Here is a 13,356-nt window from a genome sequence, read left to right on the forward strand (position 1 = left end):
CTACATGAAAATCCATATTTCAATGTAGTGATAGATCGACAGGCGCCAGTCGGATGATCTGTCAAGATCCAGGGATGAATAAGAAGAGGGTGTGGATCTTATAAGGAGACCCTTAAAAACCAAGATTCCCCACAGGAAACAACACGGCTGGCAGTGAAAATAGCCTGCCCCGAAAGCTCTGGTTCCAGGAATTAGAAAAAGACTTATTCCTTAGGCTCTGTTACTTGGGCCCACAATTAAGTTTACATACATATATTTCCATCCCGCCGCCCCCCCTCACCCAGAGACTTTTTATTCCCCCTCCAGAATCTTTTGTGGCCCATGTTGGCCTAGAATTCGTCATGTAGGTGAGGCTGTCTATAAATCGCTGGAATTACAGGTACTCATCACCATGCCAGTGGGTTTGTTGTTGCTGTTGTTTGTTTTTGTTTTTGTTTTGTTTTGTTTTCAAAACAGTTAGAATATTAGGTACAACAGGAAACACGAAGAGGCCTAGCAGAGCTCCAGAGACTCAGAGAAGGCCAAGAATTGTGGGGCGGACCAGAAAGGGAGTAAGAACAGTAGTGAGACTTGACGGTGAAGGAAAAAGGATGGGGTCGTATTGATGACAGAAGGGGCTGAGGAGGGGGCTGGTGGACGCTGGTGTGAGCAGAGGTCGGAACAGGGTGGGCTAGGGACCTGAGTTCTGGGCAAACGGTGAAGGGGGCTCAGTGGGCTGCAGTAGGCTGTAGAGGGGCGCTCTGGGGAGAGGGAGGAGCGCGGCGCATGCGTTGCAGCACCGTGCGGCGCTCCTGGAGAGGCTGTGGGTTCGTGGCATCCGCGCCGCGGCCGCAAGTATAGCAGGTTTCCTACCTGGGGTTCATCGCCGTATAAGTCATCGCTGCTGCCACCCAGGCACGGCTCTCGGTCCCGCCGCTCCCTCCGCCCTCTCGGCACGGCCGGCCCTACGAATTTTTTGCTACGACACTCGCTTCAGCAGGAGGTAAAGGAACGACGAAGGGCAAAAAAATGTAACATGGAGGGCGGAGGAGGGAACTTGGGTCAGGGAGATCCTTAATTTGTGCATTTTCTCCTTTGAGGGGAGGGAGAACTGGAGGCCAATACGAATCCCCAGCCCTCCAAAAAGGATGCTGACAATTCCTTAATACTATGAAAGATTTTTAGACTCTGTAAGCAGGCTTAAGGCACCTGAGCATCACTGTTTTATTTGACATTTCCCATTTAAAACAAATCAAAAAACCTTTCGAGTTCCTCATCATTTGCTAGGCGTGAATTTAAAGGATGAGTCTTTAGGATTAGACTTCATGCTCTTTTTGTTTACCTTGGGGGTGAGTGAATGTAGTTTTGAGAGTGCCGGCAGCAGGCCTCGAACTCGCGGTGGTTCTCCTGCTAAAGCTGGGATTACAGGCCTAAGTCACCACGGCGAGCTCTGATTCCGTGGTTTAAGGTTGGAGGGGTTTTAACTGTATTAAGAAATCCGTGTACCATGTAGCTGCTCCCTTAGGTTGCTGACAGATTCCATCTGGATTTGGGATATGCTTTATCACCTACGACATCATTTTAATCCCATATGTAACTTAGTTAATCTTTTTAAGGTTAATCTTTTTAAGGAATGTTGTTAACGATATGGCTTAGACTCCGGAGCACAACTTTGGCAAGAAACACCACGTGCAGACTCACCTGGCATGAATATCTGTGTGTGTGTGTGTATATATATATATATATATGCATATGTGTATATATGTTTTTCACAGACTCATCTCACCAGAATAGCAGAATGCAGTGGCCACAGAGGTTTATATAAACATGTATCGTACACGGGAGGAGAGATAGTAAAGATCGGCGCGCTTTGCGTAGATCCCAAAAGAGGAACCATACCACCAGGTGGTGGCGCTCAAGTACTCTTGAGAAGGCGTGATATGAAGGGTCGGGCTCCGCTAGCACGGGAGATCGTGGACCCTTAGGCGAGGGTGGGGCAGCGAAGGGAGAAGGTGAAATCACGCATGCTCACTGCAAGCCAAAAGTCTTCTGCGCGGGAATCAAAATGCGCACGCGCAAATGGAAGCGTGTTGCCGGTTTGAGTTTTACAGTAGCGATTGAAAACTGCGCGTGCGTGCTGCCAGTGGCTTGGCTGGGAGGGAGGGAGGCGCCGAACGTTCTGGTAATTATGATTGCGAAATAGCGAGGGGTTCGGTAAGTTGCTCTTCGCCCAAATCGCCATTTTAGGCTGGGAGGACCTGTAGAGAAGCAATTCTACCATTCTAGTCTGAGTGCAGGGTGTGGCCAAACGCACTGAAAAAAAAAATCACTCCAGAATCTTAGTCTCTCTCTCCCTTGTCAGTCTGATAATGGGAATTTTAAAATGCAGAGGAGATAGACTATGAAACGTTGCTTCCGCAGTACGTTGCGCTTAGAGTCCGACCACATTCAGACAAAAAGACTCCTGAACGATCCTGGCCGATCTCGGCTCTCCACAGACTCATCTCACCACAGTAGCAGAACGGCAGTGACCACAGTGAAGTACATTGCTACTGTATGCCTGTCCCAAGCACTTGGGGTTTTCTCCCCTACAGAGCATAGGGGAGAGGATTTCGCTGTGTTTCTAAGTGCTTATTATATTGGTTGAAACCTAAGATCTGAGCAAACCACCTCCTGAAACTCAGACATGCAGAGTCATGTCATTGTCATACTGAAAAGTAAAGGCAGTGGTGATATGAAAGTGTCCAGGGCTTACCTGTGTCGCCCCCGCACTTCCCGCCTCTTCTGTAGAACTTTCTGCATGATTTGGTCTGAGGTCTTGGAGATTGGAGATTGTTTGGTTTGTTTGGCTGCTGTTGTGCCTTTGAGGATCGCTAGTGAAAATCCACAATAGTTAATTAATTGCTTAAAACTAGTAATTTAGCATTTAGATATAGGAAAGGGTACAGAAGTTTAAAATGTCTTTTCTATTAATCCTGCCAATCTTTTCCTGTCCAGTTTCATTCTCTGGGCCCGTTTATCAAATAATTCATGTACAGGTACTATACTACTTACTAGCACAAGAGACCAATATAAAGGTTTTACATAATGTGCTAACATTAATTTATTTCGTACCTCTATAATCCTATGGAATAGCTAAAGTATTACTCATTTTATTACAGATGAGAGCTTTGAGGTAGACAGATTAATTTGTCTAAGGTTTTATAGTCAATTGAATGGCTGAGGCTGAGTATTTCTCCAGGGTTTTATTGCTCCATAATTCTGTGTTCTTAAACATGCCTTATCCCTTATATTGAAGAGACATAGTTAAGAGTTATTTCTATTTTTATCTCAAACCATAATAAACCTTATCAAAAGCATTAAGAAAGGAGATTGTTTACTGCTTTTACCTCAGTGCGTAGTAGGGAATTTGGTTAGCCAAATGGGAGATAAAAAGTGAATTACTAATATAGATCCTGTGGAGGGTGGTTCTCCTTAATGCACAGTTCTTTTCTATATTTTTTGGTTTTGCAGAGGGTATAAAATGGCTGACTGCAGGATGCTGGACGACACACTCTTGTTTTTGCTTGATTTGTAATATAGTCCAAGGCATTAAGGCAATCACATTTGCTGCACACAGATTTTTTTTTAAATCTCTTATTGATAATGTCTTATGTCGATTCGTCTAATGGTAAAGATTGCTTTTGTTGATAATATAAGAAAACTGCTAGTTAAAATTATTGAACATTTTATCACTTGATCAAAAATAATTGCCAAATTCTTCCCCAAAAGCTTGTGCCAGTGTTGCCAGAAGGACTGCCTGATGGCTTTAGATAAATTGTGTAAAAAACAAAACAAAACAAAACAAAAAGAAGCATCTTTTTTTCCTTGTTTTTAATTGGTGAAAATAAATTTCTTTGTATTTTTCCCAGTTTTATTTTTATTCATATGATATTTCATATCAATATCTGTTGAAGTCTTAACTTTTATTGTTTATTGCCCCTTAGTGTTTTACTATGCAGATTTCTATAACATGGATAAATAACTACATGTTATTATTATTTGACATCTCATCTTTTTACATTTTGGGGTAATGCAGATTTGATACCATGTGTCAGTTTTTTTTTTTCTTTCTTCACATTCGAATAGGTCTCCAATTAAATACTCACTGTGGCTTTGTTACCTAAACTAGATTGTTCACTAGTTTTCTGTTTTTTTACTCTTCTGTATAGTTGATGTATTTCATATTATATTTTCTGTTTAACATTATGTGCATATTTCCACATTTGTCATTCAATGGTTTCATATGTGTATTTTATGCAATTTTTAGTAAATTATTTAATGAAAGTCTTTTAGTTTTTATTCACCTTTTATTTCTGCTTCTGGGGTGGGGCATATGTGCCAAGATACTTGGCGGTCATATGTCAATATTGAAGCTGGTGTCTTACGCCACTATGCGGGTGCCAGGAACTGAACTCAGGTTGGTCACTAGGCCTGTGTTGTGTGGCAGGCACCTTTGCCTGATTAAGTTTGCCCTGTTTTTTTCTCTTTCTTCATCAAGGTCCAGAATTAGAATTACTCATTAAAGGTTGCAATAAATATTGGTGATAATTTCCAGAAAATTATGTCATATTTTGCCCCTAATCATTTAAGTACTTAATTTTTTTCACTTAATATGTAAAAGAATGTTATGTAAAAAATATTTTGGAAAAAAATGTATGTATTTTGTTTGGACACAGGGTCTTACATATACTGGGGCTGGCATCATATGGATAATGTAGGTGAGGATGATATAAAATACTGATCTCCATACCTTCCTCTTTCATTAGAAATGTATACCACTAGTCCCAGTTCTTGTTTTAAAATGAAATAATGAACTAATAGATAGAGTGGGTCCCCAAACCCGGGTCTCGGTGGGTTAAACTGCCTGCAATCTATTATTGTTGTCTGTTAGAACAAGCCTAGACCTTCAGCTCAGTAGCTAAAGGTGCTCAGGAGCTAAAGCCTGAGCACTTGAGTTCAAAGCTAGCTCCACAGGGCTGGATGAGAGCCAACTCCTGAGATTCCGATCTCCACATGCACCCACCTACCTACATGCACACAAATAAATGCAACAGTGATAATAAAAAGTGGTGTGGAGGGTGGGAAGACAGCTCACTCAATTGGAGGAGTACTTGCCTAGTCTGAGCAAAGCGAAGGAAGGGTTCACTCCCCAGCACAGCATAAAGTCAGATATGGTACAAATGATTGTAGTCTCATCATCCAGGAAGCAAACGTAAGGATTAGGAGTTCAAGACCATGCTTGACTACATAATTCATTTAAGCCTAACTTGAAGTGCATGCACTCCTTCCTTAAAAGAAAGAGTGCTGCAATGAAGCGTGGTGTCAGGTGCCTCTAACCCTAGCACTCTAGAGAACGAGAGGCAAGAGGGTTGCTGTGTGAGGAAAACCTTGTCTCATAAAAACAACAAAAAAGACCCCCCCCCAAAAAAAAAAACCTCTCTGTGGGACACAGAAAACTTTTTTGTTTGTTTGTTTCAGAATAACAAAAAAAATGACTACAAAAGATTTGCTGTTTCAGACAAGTTGTCCAGAATCATTACCAGATTTTGGTTGTTTTTGAAGGGAGGAATCTGCACTTGACAGTAAAGGCTATGGCGTTTAATATTCCAGTTGGAGTCATACTTGCTTCTGTCTGCACTATTCCGTACTTTGAGCTGCCCACAGAGAGAATACTGTAAAGACCTGGTGGAATGCTTTTAAAGCACACAACTAGAGCACCAGATAGGGAAGAAAGGAGGCCGAACAATTACAAAGTACCTTTCCCCTCAACAACAAACATCCCAAAGTGAACGACCCATCATCCCTGACAATTTCCTTTATTGACGATGTTTTATCCTTAAACCACGATAGGCAAAGTTAGTAAATTCAATAAAAGCAGAGCCATTGCTTTAAAAGTTGTGCAAAAGTCTAGATGATACATCTTTTTGCGGATGGATCCTCTGGGTTAGGAGCATTTTTTAAAAAACTGCAGAGCTATGGGTGTGCAATACTGCTGATCTTTCAAAATGCTTAAATATAACCCTCAACTTGTCTATATTAAAATAGACAAATTTGGTCCGGAAATACATGTCAGATGCTGCCACTAGTTATTCTGGATCGGTTCAAGTTTAAAGTTTCTTCCCCAAAGATGGAATTCTGAGGGTCAGTAAGTGAACCACGTGAAAGTAACGCTTTGTTCTCTGGCCTCTCCCCCCCCTCCCTCCCCCCCCCCCCGCGCGGGCGCGCGCTCTCCTTTGAGGTTATAAGGGTAGGGCTGCTGAAGTCTCCGGGGCTGACATCCCTCTTCCTATGCACGCTAGGACAAAGCTTGATCTTAAGGTTTTCGCATCTTAAATGCTGTGCTCATTTGATTCTGGTTTAAAGTCGGAAACTTGCTCTACTAGCAAACTCTGATTGGCCCTAAAGAACTCCTCTGGTGGGGTGCTCAACCATTTTGTTGGCCTCACACGCGCGTGCAAGGGCTAGGATCCATTTCCGGGTGACATCGCATCTACGGCCTCTCGGGAAATGTAGTGTCGGGTAGTACGCGGGCTGAGCCAGCATGCCCCCCCCCCGCGCCCTCCCCCAGCCGCCGCCGCCGCCTGGAGGAAGCTTCTTTTCCCGCGCATCGCGCGAGCGCGGGTGGCAGAGAAGGAAGTGACGCACCGCGGTAAGGCCGGGACTTGGAGCAGGGGGGGCCTCCCGGAGCTGGGGCGCTCCTTGCAGCACATGCTCCTGTGGCTGTGCCAGATGTTGGGACTCACAAATAACTTTTTACAGTGGTAATCTGTCCTTAAAGAGACTATTACTGATGCCCAGTTTTGAAAAGGGAGTGAAAATGTGTTACTTGCTTGTTTCATTCTGGTTTTTAAAATGCAAGTGAATCAGATGGTCTCAGAGTTTGTGGGAAGGGCGACCAGTATTCTTTGACTCCTGAAAGTAGTTGCTCCTGATCCATATACGCTTTGTTTAGCTAGGTTTACTACATACAGTGGTCTAACTTATTTTTATTCCGTATGTTGTATGCTTAATCTATTTTGTATTTCTTAGTCTTTCTCCTTGTGCGCGCGCGCCTTATGTCCGTCCGTCCGTCCGTCCGTGTGTGTGTGTGTGTGTGTGTGTGTGTGTGTGTGTGTGTGCGTGCGCGCGCGCGCCTTATTTTACGCAGTTTAACATGACCGATGTCTGCTCCCACTGTCTCCACTTCTCCAGTGCTGGGATTGAGCGTGGCATTGCTACATCAGATTTTTTTTCCCCCTGCTTTTACATATTTCTCAGTCTCACTTAACCTGGCTTAGGCTGCTCGGATGTCCTAGTTACTGCAGGCTTGCTGCCAGTTGTGGGGATCGTTCTGCCTCAGATTCCCACATACTAGGATTATAGACCTAGCAAATGGACCTTTTTAAAAATCGAAGTAGGCTGTACATTTGGGGGGTTAAAGGTGCCAGGTGAGTTTAGCTGCTTTCAACTACATCCTTACACTGCCTTTAACCTAGTTAGCTGTACCTTCTTCCTATTTTTCAGTATTTCTCTAGCTGCAGACAGTATTAAATGAGGCTTGTGTGGAGTGGGCTTGGATATACTGAGCAACTGGGGTGGGGCCATGCTTTTTATTGATGGAAAGCTTTTTTTTTTTTTTTTTTTTTTTTTGGTTTTTTGAGTCAGGGTTTCTCTGTGTAGTCCTGGCTGTCCTGGAACTCACTCTGTAGACCAGGCTGGCCTCGAACTCAGAAATCCGCCTGCCTCTCCCTCCCAAGTGCTGGGATTAGAGGCATGCGCCACCATGCCCGGCTTTTTTTTTTTTTTTTTTTTTTTTTTTTTTTTTTGAGCTCTGTGCTTGTCTTAAGCATCCCACGCTAGCATCTGCATCTTCAATATAACTAGGAGACCCAAAATTAAGGGAAATTTGGAATAATTTGAAGTGGCTTTTAAAAAAATTTTAAAAAGCATTTAACCCTTTATTTTTTCCTGTCTCCAATTGTTACAGCCCGGGGAGAAATCAGCCAGTATAATAGAGTCTGCATTTAGTCGGCCTGTCTTTTGTCTGGGCAGTAGGGCAGGGAAAGTTTCATTTCCAATGCGCATTCTGGTATATTAGTTGACCTCAGTAAATCTTTATTGCATGAGTAATTAGTCAATCAGCAAGCATCTGGGTGCCTGGTAAAGTCACCTCTACAGGTTCTTGAATGTCAATGGTCTATTCAAAATGGTCAGACACTTTCCACTTCTTTCTAGTTATTTATTTTGTCGGGGATTTTCAAGAGACAATTCTGTTTTCGTGTCTGAATCTCTGGCCTTGGTGTTTGCGCACTTCCATTGTTGGTACGGGTAACATCTACTTTCTTTCTTTCTGTTTGTTTGTTTGTTTGTTTGTTTGTTTGTTTCAAGACAGGGTTTCTCTGTGTAGCCCTAGCTGACCTGGAACTCACTCTGTAGACCAGGCTGGCCTCGGAACTCAGAAATCCATCTGCCCCTGCCTCCCAGAGTGCTGGGATTACAGGCGTGTGCCACCACCGCCCCACATTCACTTTCGTTTTCTTTTCTTCTTTTTTTTAAACTCACTTTTCACGGATTTTATTGGCTCCAAACACACCCAGCGTCTTCTTGAACTCCTCCTTGAGGTGGATGGGCACCTGCAGGTGGCACGGGCTGATGCGCATCTTCTTTTCACACGCCGCATTGCCCAGTAGCTCCAAGATCCCTGCATCAGTACCTGCGCCGCGGCCAGGTACGCAGGCGCTTCCGTGCCCATGCGCTCTTCGCAATTGCCCATGCACAGCAATCTGTGAACGCAGTCCACGGGGAACTGCAGTCCGCGCATCATGAGCGCAGCTAGACCTCGCAGTGCAGCTAGGCCTCGGAGCGCAGCTACTCCTTGCAGCGCAGCTAGGCTTCGGAGTGCAGCTAGGCCTCGCAGCGCAGCTAGACCTCCGAGCGCAGCTAGGCCTCGCAGCGCACCTAGACCTCGCAGCGCAGCTAGGTCTTGCAACGCACCTAGGCCTCGCAGCGCAGCTAGACCTCGGAGCTCAGCTAGGCTTTGGAGCGCAGCTAGGCCTCGGAGCGCAGCTAGGCCTTGCAACGCAGCTAGGCCTTGCAGCGCAGATAGGCCTCGCAGCGCAGCTAGACCTCCGAGCTCAGATAGGCCTCGGAGCTCAGATAGGCTTCGCAGCGCAGCTAGACCTCCGAGCGCAGATAGGCCTCGGAGCTCAGATAGGCTTCGGAGCGCAGATAGGCCTCGCAGCGCAGCTAGACCTCCGAGCGCAGCTAAGCCTCGCAGCGCAGCTAGACCTCGCAGCGCAGCAAGACCCCACAGCGCAGCTAGGCTTTGGAGCGCAGCTAGACCTCACAGCGCAGCTAGGCTTTGGAGCGCAGCTAGGTCTCGCAGCGCAGCTAGGCTTTGGAGCGCAGATAAGCCTCGCAGCGCAGATAGGCTTTGGAGCGCAGCTAGGCCTCACAGCGCAGCTAGACCTCCGAGCGCAGCTAGGCCTCGGAGCTCAGCTAGGCCTCGCAGCGCAGATAGGCTTTGGAGCGCAGCTAGACCTCGGAGTGCAGCTAGACCTCGCAGCGCAGCTAGGCTTTGGAGCGCAGATAAGCCTCGCAGCGCAGATAGGCTTTGGAGCGCAGCTAGGCCTCGCAGCGCAGCTAGACCTCCGAGCGCAGCTAGGCCTCGGAGCTCAGCTAGGCCTCGCAGCGCAGATAGGCTTTGGAGCGCAGCTAGACCTCGGAGCGCAGCTAGACCTCGCAGCGCAGATAGGCTTTGGAGCGCAGCTAGGTCTCGCAGCGCAGCTAGGCTTTGGAGCGCAGATAAGCCTCGCAGCGCAGATAGGCTTTGGAGCGCAGCTAGGCCTCGCAGCGCAGATAGGCTTTGGAGCGCAGCTAGGCCTCGCAGCGCAGCTAGACCTCCGAGCGCAGCTAGGCCTCGGAGCTCAGCTAGGCCTCGCAGCGCAGATAGGCTTCGGAGCGCAGCTAGACCTCGGAGCGCAGCTAGACCTCGCAGCGCAGATAGGCTTTGGAGCGCAGTTAGGCCTCGCAGCGCCGCTAGGCCTCGCAGCGCACCTGCTGCCCTCCTTGCCTCCCCGGTCGTGCTACACCCCGCGCGTGAAGTTCCTACCGGCTAGTGTTGAACAACATTTACTTTCATGATGGGGCCTAGAAGCTAGATCTCAACTCATCCTCACGGCCCAGTGTTTGCCATATGGCTCTTTTTCGTTGTTTTTATTTCTTATTCAACCTATGCCACCTCCACCACTACTGGAGCCACCCTTTAAATATATAAAGCCATTTAGCCCCCAGGGACCCTTATTTTTGTAACTACTTTTCTGTTATAATACAGCTAATCTCATTCCTTAACATTTTCGTCTCAGACTGCTTTGGCAAAACTTTTGCATTCACTCACTTCATTAACCAGGGATCCTTTTACCATTTAGAAACTTTTGAAGCAGCATAGGGTAATCAGCACTGGAAAGTTGAAGCTGGAGGATCACCATGGGTTTGAAGCTAGCCTGGGATACATAGAGTAAACCGTCCATCCACACCTCCCACCCCCTATCCAAAAGGAAAAAGAAAGAAGCTCCTTATTATTTTTGAAAGGGTTTTGTTGTTGTTGTTTGGTTTTTTTTTCCAGACACGGTTTCTCTGTGTAGCCTCGGCTGTTCTGGAACTCACTCTTCAGATCAGACCTTAGTGCCACGGATGCAATCTAGTGCTTCCTGAATGTTAAATGAACAGTTTACCTACTCCTACGTTATCACTCTCCGCTCCCTTTTAAAAAAGAATTTACTTTTTTGAGCTAGTGTCTGATGGAGGCCAGTCTGCCTTTGAATCAAACTCCTGATCCTCCTGTCTCAGCTTGGGAATCTAAGGTGCTGGGATTGCAGACATGGGCCATTAATTACTACTAATTAATTAATACTAATGTTGTTTTTTTAACCTTTATTTTTATGTGTACTGGTGTTCTGCCTATAGCTGTGTTTGTGAAGTGCCTGATGACACCAGAAAATATACGGAATCCCCTGGAACTGGAGTTAAGTAGGTTATGAGCCACTATGTCTGTGCTGGGAAGAGCAGCCACTGCTCCTAACTGCCAAAGCCATCTATCTCTCCAGCTCCTAACTTTTTGAATTTTGTTTTGCTTTGTGATGTTTTCTTTGTGTAGCCCTGGCTGTCCTGGAATTCACTCTGTAGACCAGGCTGGCCTCAAACTCAGAAATCTGCCTGCCTCTGCCTCCTAAGTGCTGGGATTAAAGGCGTGCGCCACCGCTGTCTGGCTGCCCCTAACTTTTTTAATGCACTAATTTCTTTTTAAATCAAGTCAACATTTAATGGCAGTTGCATGTTTTAGAAATGGTTGTGGAGGAGCTGGTGCAAGAACAGGATTCATCTGTGGCCCAGGAGCAGTTGGAGCTCTCTGGAAGTGGAGGCAGCAGTTAGGAGACGGAAGAGAGACCGGAGCTGGTATGTTAGGAGAAGGCCTGATCAAAGCTTCTAATTTTTAACCAGAGAAAGCAGGAGTATGAAGTTACTCATTTACTCAGATTTATTCTGCTAGCCAGCTGGAATAGTACTAAGACTTCAGAGTCCACCCCTGACCCAAGAGCAAAAGCACTGTTTTGTAGTCAATCTAAGAGTTTGTTGTGATTCATTTTACTACACTGAAAAGTAAAGACGCAAGAAAGGTTTTTAAAAAATGAAATAAGATAAAACTCAGAGTACAGTCCAAGGTCCATAGTTTGTTGCCTACCCTATCACCAAAGCAAGCATTAGAACCAACAAAACCCCACCCTAATGGGGTTTGGAGCTAAGATCTGGGCCAGCGTTAGCTTAAGGGCCATAATCTCATTCCCTGCACCAAGAGAAACCTAAAATGGAGGGGCATTGCTTAGCCTTACTTACGGGATGAGCTCATTCTGCAGATGAAATGGGACGGACCTTACAGTTTTATTTTTCTTTCCTTTTTTTTAAAGATGTATTTATTTATTTTATGTATATAAGTACACTGTTGCTCTCTTGAGACAAAAGAAAAGAGGTATCAGATCTCATTACAGATGGTTGTGAGCCACCATGTGGTTGCTGGGATTTGAACTCAGGACCTCTAGAAGAGCAGTCAGTGCTCTTAACCACTGAGCCATCTCTCCAGCCCCAGTTTTATTTTTCAAGCTTTAAGTACCCATGTAGAATTCCTAATTCCTAGATTTTTAGGGGTAATTTTACTATTTTGCTTTATCTTATTCATTCCTGATTGTTGAGCTTTTAAAAACAAGTTTTATTTTAATTTCGTTTGTACGTGATTTATCAGGGTGCAGAAAAATAGCTTTTTTATTCTTTCTCGTGTATTTTCCACACCGAGATGAATACTAATTAACACAGCCTAGCTAAAAACATAAGCAAATTCACCCAGGAAGGAATGGTGGTAAGCAACCACTTAGCTTTTGAAAGAATAACTTTTGAGCCAGGCTGTGGTGGCACATGCCTTTAATCCCAGTACTTGGGAGGCAGAAGCAGTCGGGTTTCTGGAGGCCAGCCAGGGCTACACAGAGAAACTCTGTCTCGGAAAACCAAAAAGAAAAAACAAACAAAAAACAACAACAAAAAAAAGAAAGAAGGATTTCTGCACATTATTTGCGGAAAATCCTAAGAGGAAGGGAAAGTGTAAAGCCAGGCCTAGTACTTTGCACAAGGCAGGCCTCTCTCTGCCTCAGTACTTTGTGCTGTGTAAGTGTCTACAACAAAAGGAAATGTTGAAATGCTAATGAAGGTAGAATTAGCATTAGCATAACTTTGAAATTCTACTGATGGGACATTAAATTCACACTGCTAGTATTTTCCCTTTAAACAATTGGATAAGTTAGAAAAGGACAAAATCAGGGTGGTGGCCTCTTTACACCCAGGTAGGGGGTCACCATGGGCTTTCCAGGCAGAATGGTTTGGGGCTACCCAGAGAAGCACAAACAAAGCACAAGGAAGACCACTATTTTTATCTTGAACTCTGGTTACCTCTGTGTTACCTTAATTTACATGGAAGGGCAGAAACCATGTCATAGTCCCGTCTTTATTTCCCTTAGCAATAAACATTTATTTTCATTGCTGGGTATATATGCCAAAGCATACATTTGGGAATATATAAAAAGCTTTTTTGGGGGAGGGGTTTGTTTGTTTGTTTGTTTGTTTGTTTTTTGAGACAAGGTTTGTCTGTAGCCCTGGCTGTCCTGGAACTCACTCTGTAGACCAGGCTGGCCTCAAACTCAGAAATCCGCCTGCCTCTGCCTCCCAAGTGCTGGAATTACAGGCGTATGCCACCACCACCCGGCTATAAAAAGTTTTAAGGATATGCATGTTCACAGTTTTGATAGCAGTAAA

General features: G+C 45.1%; 1 long non-coding RNA gene across 1 annotated transcript in view; it reads left to right on the plus strand.

The window, feature by feature from the left end:
* The first annotated feature begins 706 nt into the window (after positions 1 to 706).
* The window catches only part of LOC127676184 (uncharacterized), a 36,197-nt gene continuing 23,547 nt past the window's right edge, over positions 707 to 13,356 (plus strand). The window contains exon 1 of the long non-coding RNA XR_007975700.1: positions 707 to 982. This is a non-coding gene — a long non-coding RNA (uncharacterized LOC127676184). The remainder of the gene's footprint in view (positions 983 to 13,356) is intronic.

Source organism: Apodemus sylvaticus, unplaced genomic scaffold, assembly GCF_947179515.1.
Source record: "Apodemus sylvaticus unplaced genomic scaffold, mApoSyl1.1 scaffold_325, whole genome shotgun sequence".
In the NCBI taxonomy this organism is placed as follows: Eukaryota; Metazoa; Chordata; class Mammalia; order Rodentia; family Muridae; genus Apodemus; species Apodemus sylvaticus.